Below are 9032 nucleotides of genomic sequence, written 5' to 3' on the forward strand. Positions count from 1 at the left end.
CTGCATCTGTTATACACTGGCAGGGTGCATGTGTGAAGACAGCTATCCCCTAACTCCCCAAACACCAATAGGGCCTTCCAGCTTTTTATCTAGTCGTTGGTTTCATTGTCTATGAGCCCACATAATTGCCAGGTCAGGGTAGAGATTTAGAATTTGTGATTATAGCTTAAAATGTCATTAGTCTGGTTCATGGAAACAATGTAATGTGAAGGGTTATTTTTCTATAGGATCACTATTTTCTTAAGCATGTTGGCTGAGTGACTGAACAATGAAATACCTAACCCGTCTGAAACTCTGGTGTGACTCCTGACTGTGTTACTTCTGCAAATTAAGGCATTCAAAAGTGCAGGTTGAAGAAAATGATGATGATGATGATGTTATGCTGGAAGATGCTAATGGCTATTATCAAGAGGGGTTTTGATTTGTAAACAATCACAGACCTCCTTAAAGTTGATGGGTGTGCTAACCACCCTTCTTTCAGGATAAATGGAAGGTATGATTACATTCCCTTTTATGTAGTGATAGCTGGAAACAATAGGAAATTATTACCCAAGGCACTGGGTACCTGGGAAAGCAGATCCAGCAGCTGAACTGTATTGCCTGAGTGGTTTCTCTGGATTGATTGCAAATGAGGGGATATGGGATTGATTGGTTGCAGTTGTGTGTGAGATAGAATGCCAGGAGAGAAGCAGTGGTGATATTAGCCCTGGGTGGAAGCCCTTTTTGGGCAGAGTACTTGCTAGAAATGCAGACACAGAGTTCTGAGCAAGGAAATGACCTCTGTGGTTTGTTTCTAGTGTGTTCAGGGAAAAAGGATTTTGTATTCAACCTTGATAAGTAAACAGTCTTGTAATGAAGAAATACCTGACTCATACAACCAATTTCTCCTCCTCATGGAAACAACCTGGCAAAGCCCTGAACTCAGGTCAAAAGGTGAAAACAATATTCTTGTGATTAAGGCACAGGATGAGGTTAATGGAGAAGCTTTAATGTGGATCTCCAGCAAGATAAAAATTTTTTTTTAAACTGAAGAATGTAAAGATCTTTTTGGATGTCTGTGCGTGTTTTTGGCTGATAACTATTGTTTCTGTATTTCTAGAGCCATAGATGCTGATGGAATGGTATTAGATAGAAGCAATGTATCACATCAGATAATGTAACACATAATACAGAGCATCTTGTGAATGAGAGGAATGAAAACACAAAGAGACTAAGCTGTTCTGGCACCCATACTCCAACAGGTAGGCAAGTATTATTATTCCCATTTTAGAATTGAGGAAACTAAGGAACAGGGAGACTGTGACTTGTCTAAGATTGTACATAAAGCATGCGGTAAAGCCAGGATTAGAACCCAGGACACCTCATGCTTAGCCCACTGCCTTAACCACAAGATTATCCTTGCTTCCTTTTTAAAACAAGCCTTTCTTACTGTCTCTACTGTTGAGTATACAAAAATTCATCTCGAGAATTTTTCCTCTTTTTCATTAGTTTTTGCAGGCATAAAATCTCTCCAGATGGAAATAACAGACAGTGTTAAATTGTTGCAAGCTCAAAATTTCATATATCTTATAAAATAAAGTTTTAAAAATTGTTAAAAACCCTAATATGGAACCTAAAAACTTAATGCAAATAGAATTTCTTAATGAACTAGAAAAAAACAACAGCAGTGGAATGAGTTGTTCAAATGTATGTGCACATGAACAAGAGGAATGTCATTATTTTTAATTGTACAATATATAGCCCTGATCCTACAGTTGACTGCCTATAGGTACAAGGGTGTGCATGAATACAGTCAGTTACAGAGTCAGGGTCAAGGAGTTTCACGTTGATGGTGTAACTTCAACAGGCCCCTAGGCTGAATTGTAAAGCAGAGCACGAAGCTATATACGCTGAGTGCAAGGCATACAGAAAGAGTCTAGGTCAAATCATAGCAGGTACTGTGCTTTTTGGAACATGCAACAAATATAAATAACTCTGTGATAACTTTAATCTCTGCTATTTCACTCTCCCACAGTGCTGAGAGAGAGCCCTAACTGTGAACTGGCAGATCTCCACTAGAAAACCAAGCAAAACCTAATAGCAACATGTAACCAGGATACAATAATGTGGCTGAAGTATATTATACACAGATAGCATTGGAAAAACAAGGGAGAACTTAAAGGAAACGTCACAACGTCAAATGTCCTGGCTCCAGATTTGTATGCCTTTTCAGTCAATCACCACAATCCTTCCAGCGGTGTTATGTGTGAAACTTGTTGGCTTGACGCACACCTCCCATTTGTCCTTTGACAAAGATATTGAAGAGTTTGACTTTTCCTGTGCTCACCTAGCAACTAAAAATCACCTCGCTGATTTTAGATTCACGTGACATAGCCTAAGTGGCAAAAACACTATGGTTGATTTAGGCTGTTTGGTAAAATAAATGCCATTGGGCTAATTCTGCACTGGTCTGGTTTCTGGCAAAGCTTAGAGCAACTTCAAGGCTACTCTAGCTTATGTCTGTCTTAATAGCCTTTAGAAGATGATCTGGCAGCTGGGGATTGCTGGGGCATAGAGATGACCTGAGCATATCTTCCCCTGCCAGAGGTTTGGAAGTGGACCCATAGAAGTTGCAGAGTCACCATAGCATGATATGGGGAATTCTCCACTAGATGACTGAGCTGGCTGTAGGACAGCTTTACATTGGGCAACCAGGGAAAGTTGCCCTAACAGACCTCAGAATAGGCTACAGTTGATCACAGTCGGAATGTGCATTCTGTGAAATGCAAATAAAAGGAGATGTGATTCATTCATTGCAAGGCTGGCAGGAGGAGGATTTCTGAGGAATTTTTCATACAGTTCAGCATTTGTGAAAAGACAGATACTAGAGGTGCTTCTTTTCTTGACAGATTCAGACTAGTTTGGTGAATGCAGTATAGCCACCCAAACACAGCCTGATAATGAAAGGAAGTATGACACAAGAAGCTCTAATGTATGAAGAGCAGCATCTAGTATTTACAAGCTGCCAGTTCTGATATACACATATCCACACATCTCACAGAAAGACAGTGTCCATTATTGTACTCTGGGATATCTAGCCTGTTGCAGTGACTCTATGGAGGAAATCAGCATCCTAGTGAAAAGATGAATTGCTAGACCAGTCCTTTTTAAGTTTTGATTATAATACAATATTGGTTGCGTGTGAGGTTGGATTTTCTTCTTGTAATAGTCTTTACCAACATACCATGTTGTTGGAGTGCATAAGGGAGGTATGTATGGTGCTCTGAAAATATTTATAGTCTACTATAATCAAACCAAACCAAGTCTCAAGTCACTGTTCAGATATGAACATAATACACCTGGCAGGATCAGCAGAGAGTTATTCATCTTCTTTACGGATGTGGGTATGTAATTTGGTGATAAATTCATTTATTTTGGTGACTCTGCCCACTTTTGACCTGGTTGTGCATATTTTTGCAGGTCCAGGCACTCACAAGTAAAATACCTGCATATATTAACAGAGGCACTTCTTGTTTCATGGCAAAATTTCTCAATCATTTGTGTTTACATTCACTGATATACACAGATCTTACTCATTTTTGCAGAGCTGTGCATTGCAGACCTTGTGGCAATATTTTGCCCAGTGATTGTAACTAGATTAGTTTGCATCTGTTTCATGGCTTAAAATAAAGACAAGAAAAACAGATATTTTCTAACATGCTCAGATTTTCAAAGGAACACCGCTTCCATGTAGGTACCAAAATAAGCAGTGTCCTGGAGTCTTATGAAAATCTGGTCATGACAGTGAGTGCAGAGTATGAGCTCTGAGGGAGTATGAGCTCTTTAGAAAATCTGTCCCGAATATGCAATGCTCTTTACAAAGCAAATAACAACTCTCCACCTTTAACAGTATAATAATTAATCACTGGTACTGGATGTCAATAGGTCACACAGAAAAAAAGTAGGAGGAACAATCATGTCTGAGTTTGCAGGAAAGCACATGTCTGAGAAACTAGGGGGGGAGAGGGGGAATAAAAAAGAGAAACTGGAGAAATTCCACAAAGCCAGACTTATTCTCATAAGGGAGCTGAGCTGGAATGTGAATGGGAAGGGAGGAGGAAGGAGAAGTAAAAGTAAATAATGTCTAGCAGTTATATGGCAATAAAATTATTGTTCCCTTGTTTAAAAAATCTACTGCAGCGTCTCTCAGGCCTTAGTAGTCACAATCCTATTTTGCATGCCAGAATTTACAACACAGACCCATCATATGCTGTCCTCACCCTTAAGCCTGGAACTGTATTACTAAACTCCTGTGGGAATTACCTTTGTAATGCAGCTAGAAGCATTGTGTGCAAGTGTTAGTCACTGCAGAAATAGCAGTCACATGAGTAAATGTGCTTGGGAATCACTAATAGCCAGCTGGCTTTTAAGAAATGTTACTCATTCATGAATCAGCAGTTCTTCTTGCAAAAGCTTGCTATTTTGCTGCTACTTCATTTCCTGTAGTCCCCACCCCTCTTTTTGGCTTGCATAGCTCCCACTCCTCTCTTTGTAGAGTATCTTGTTTCTTTTTGCAGAGGCAGCTGTGATGACCTGTAACAGTGCCTGGGATTCTTCTGGTTCTTCTTTGTTTCCTCCAATGGCCAGATATTAAGGTATCAGTCAGTACAGTTTTTTCTCTACTGGTCCTGTCATCAGAATGTTACAGCAAAAGGCAAAGAAAATGATTGAGATTCTGACACCCTTACTCAAGCGAACTAGTCCTTGCTCCACAAATAGCTCACTGCAGTCAGCAGAACCACTTCTGGAATAAGGTGCTACTCAACATGACTAAGGGGATCAGGATCTGGCCTAGTGAGAGTGGCAATGCAGAACAGCACTACACAGGAGAGACGGTTCTGACAGTCTGCAACCTCCTCCTTCCTCTCGCTCCCCTCTTTGATTTATTCCAGAATAAGAAGCTATTTTCTTTTGCATGATTCCTGTTGGCTCCAGGGACTGCATTCCATTTCCTGTGTAATTTACATGAAAATTAACCTTTTATTTTAGACCCAGATGAACACAAGCAGAAATGATGAAGTTTGCACATGGCCCAATAACTACAGGAGGCTTGAAAAGACATTAGAAGAAAGTGGGTAAATTTTTTTGTAACCGAATTCTATACAGTAGTGGATCATGTGTTGGTTCCATTCTGTTAGAAGGTGTTTGTCACTCGGGGTCAGCATAGATTCCCAAGGTTTTGGGAAACACAGGTGACAGCATTCAGATCCGATATCCAGTACATAAGACCTGCTAGCAAGTGGGAGAATGTAAAAGAAAATCAGGAGGCTGAATTAAAGTCTGGATGGGAGACCACGATGATTGTTAACTGGGATGTGCAGATAACAGAATTAGCTTTCAAACGAAGGCCCTGTCTACAATATTGGCTCACTTCTGCAGCTGTTACTCATCGGGTGCTTAGGTACTATGGTAACTGGTGGAGACCATCCATCTCCAAGAAGTCTGGGGAACAGAGAGTTGCCACAGGTTACACTGTCTTTAGGGCAGCCAGACCACTCTGAGAAGGGTGGGGTGGGATGAGCTGAGCCTGTGGCTCCCCCCCTCCCCACCCTTCTGACTCTTCTGGGGTGCATTGCTCCTCTGGGGCACACTGTAGGAGCAGGCCCTTCACTCTTCTGAGCACAGGGAATGCAAACGTAGGAGGCCTTCTGCAGGCCTTAGATATGGGGAAGCTTGTCACAATCTGGCCCTAGTCTGTGCACTTCCCAGCAGATGAGAGTGCATTGGGTGGTGGTCTTCACACTAATGCCAGGGTAGCTTATGTTAAATGCGTTGTTTTATTTTAACTTTACAAATGCTTAACTGGCCTGTGTGGACCCTGCTGGTATGCACTAGAAGTTCCCTAGTGGACATTATTGTAGTCCCGTTTCAAACAGTACTACATTTACATGCACTAGGAAACTTTTAGTGTGCGCCAGCAGGGTCCACCCGGGTCAGTGAGTATGCAACATACTAGTGTGAATTAGAATTTACACCCTACCTGGTGCAGCACATTGTAGGCTTGTCTGAATGCACCCTGTTCCCTTCCCATTACTTCTATCTATCTGATTGTCTCTCAGACAGTATGAGCTACTCAGGGTAGGGACCCAGTGGTGTAGTAGTAAAAATATGAAGTGGATAAACTCCCCTTTTTGGTGTTCCAGGCCAGTGGCGTGGTAGACACCAAGGATGCCCTTATTTTGAATTGGCTTTAGGCTAGGATGACATCAAGGGTGAAAACTGGAAGTGCCATTAAAATGCACTTTGGGGTGATCATAAGGCACCATGTAGACAAGCCCTAAGCAAAATGCTGATCATAATCCCCTTCTTAACATACTGTATTAGTTTTACAAAGAAAAGGGAAATTATGTCTCTCAAAACTATAATGAAATGAAGCTTAGGATTTGACTTATACCATTGCAAGTAATTAAAATCGTAGTTAGGGCTAAAGACTTATCCTTCATCTGCTCTGTGCACAGATGTTAGCAAGGTCTCAGAGCAATTCTTGAGGTGTCCAGTCATAATACGTAGCAATACCCAGGAACAATGATGTCCATGAAAGACTTAACTTGGAAATTTTTTGCTTGTGTCAATTAACTTTAAATCAGGCGCTTGATATAATTTTAATGGAGGTTTAAAAATTTATATTGTTATGCACAGGTTATATGTTTTGCAGGACTATGCTCAATGGACCTTGGAATTAAAGATGTCATCCATCTAAATTATTTGACAATCTCTTTTGCTGTTTACTTCCTTCTAGTGTTTGCTGTTTAACTTTGTTCAAGATAAACCTTTGCTATGATGCCTGAGTGCATTAATGATGAGAATCATCTCAAACATTTATTAATCACTTCAGGGCAGGTATTTCACTGTCCTTTGAAAATGTTCAAACTGACACATTATGGGCACACAGTTATTTCTGAGATCCTGTTGAGCAATTCCATTGAGTTGTAGGTGAGAAGTGACCCCATTTACATTCTCTAATTGAATTGGATTTCCCCTGAGACAGGCAGAAAAAATAGAAATAATAATCTGATATCGTTATGTCTGCTCACCTTCTATAGGTGAAGAGAGATTTCTGTGCAGCATTTTAGGTTTTGGGGCTGGACCTAGGCATCTGAGAGCACCTACCCTGTTGGTATTTGTAGGATACTGAGGTTGTGCCCAGCACTATTCAGAGCATTGTCTTCCGTAGCCTAACTGAAGTCCTGTTCAGGCTACCTTCCCAGAGTTCACCAGTTTCTTTCTTTGGACCCCTAAGTCCTCTTCTTCTAGATGTCTTCAGATATCCTGGAAGGGTGGGCTAGGTTCCTCCACCAACACTGATGCCAATGCCACTTTCTAGGTGGTGCAGTGAAGAAGTGCAATGCAGTGGCTATCTCCACACTTCCTCAGAAATCAAATTTATTCTGTGTATGATGTTACTAGTTCCACCAATGAGGGAAATGAGAGAGATGAGGCTACTTTCCAGCTAACGTCTCCCACACCACAGCTGGTTGTATTGTCACCAGGTCATGAGATGCTGAATATACAAATAACCATAGCTGCTGAAAGTGCCTTCTTTCATCTGGCACTGGTAAGAGATTGCACCCCATCCTGTCAGATTTGTCAAGCTGGTTTGTTGCAACTCACTATACCTAGGTTTGAACATAGACCCCCCCCTCTCACCCAGGCATCAAAACAGCTTCCAGTTGCCCAGGATGTGTGCAGCCCACCTCCTCAGCAGCACTGGTCACTGGGAACGAATCATTCGGATACCCTCCTCACCACCCTGGCTCCTCATGGAGTGCTGGATTTAAATCAAAGTGTCATTACCACTCAGCAAAGACCTTGGAGTCATCGGGGAGAGTTCTCCAAAAACATACACTCAGCGTGCGGCGGCAATCAAAAAAGCTAACAGAATGTTGGGAAACATTAGGAAAGGGATAAATAATAAGAGAAAATATCGTATTGCCTCTTTATAAAACCATGGTACACCCACATCTTGAATACTGCATGCAGATCTGATCGCCTCATCTCAGAAAAGATCTACTGGAATTGGAAAAGGTACAGAAAAGGACAACAAAAATGATTAGGGGTATAGAAAAGCTTCCATATGAGGAGAGATTAATAAAAGTGGGACTTTTCATCTTGGAAAAGAGACGACTAAGGGGGGGAAGTGATAGAGGTATATAAAACCATGACTGATTCTGATGGAGGGGGAAGTTTCACGGTTGCCGAGTCCTACTTTAAGAGAGTGGAAATGAAGTCCAAAAATGCAACCAAAACAAGCCCAATTTGTTTTCTGGAACAAAGATGGTGGATGTGGCATTTCCAGTTCCAGTTTGGGCGGAAGCTAGAAGCGCACAGGGATGATGAGCCCAAAATATACAATAAGAGAGGGGAAGGTGGAGTTGGAGGAGGAATACCCCTGCCCTCCAGTTACCTCAAGGGATAGAAGAAAGATACTAGACCATAAGGCTTTACTTCATAGCCATTCAGATTCAATGGAGATAAGTGCAGTACAAATGTTTAAATTGCTTCATATATGGCTGTATGTGTGATATGGTTATATTTCTAGATACTGGTTTGAAAACATGAATCCAGTCATGAATATTTGGCCTAAAAAAAGGCTGGACATATATTCATCTAAATCACTTTTTATAAAATGTCTCTTCTGTCAGTGGTGCCAGTGTTTTATAATTTAATCACACAATGGCAGTGATACAGAATCTTTTCCCATAGTTTCCTCCACTCTGTTACGTTCTTCCCCACCACTCCTAGCTTTCTTGAAATGTCAGCATACTATGCTCAGTGCTTGCTAAAGCCTATTAAAGTTGCTGGAAAGACTCCCATGATCTTAAATGAGCTGTGTCTTGGGCTGTATGTTGTGATTCCCAACATAGCCAACTATGCTACGCTATGTTAGCAATACCTGAGGAATCTTAATTATGTGCCATATTACTACAGTCTCCACTAAAGAAGACTCTGTCCATTTGGCAGTCTCCACAGAAAGGCAAATGAGAATTTCACCC

The 9032-nt window shown here is 41.2% G+C and overlaps 2 long non-coding RNA genes across 2 annotated transcripts; both read left to right on the forward strand.

Moving 5' to 3' along the window:
• The first annotated feature begins 722 nt into the window (after positions 1-722).
• On the forward strand, positions 723-2740 carry LOC137156799 (uncharacterized). The gene is made up of 3 exons (XR_010920897.1): positions 723-933; positions 1100-1241; positions 2015-2740. It is a non-coding gene; the product is annotated as an uncharacterized lncRNA (long non-coding RNA).
• A 1135-nt stretch (positions 2741-3875) lies between these two features.
• Positions 3876-6810, forward strand: LOC137156800 (uncharacterized). Its single transcript, XR_010920898.1, has 3 exons — positions 3876-4634; positions 5029-5110; positions 6695-6810. It is a non-coding gene; the product is annotated as an uncharacterized lncRNA (long non-coding RNA).
• Positions 6811-9032: the final 2222 nt, after the last annotated feature.

Source organism: Emydura macquarii, unplaced genomic scaffold (genome assembly GCF_026122565.2).
Source record: "Emydura macquarii macquarii isolate MOO-44397 ecotype Brisbane River unplaced genomic scaffold, CSIRO-AGI_Emac_v2 contig_1477, whole genome shotgun sequence".
In the NCBI taxonomy this organism is placed as follows: domain Eukaryota; kingdom Metazoa; phylum Chordata; order Testudines; family Chelidae; genus Emydura; species Emydura macquarii.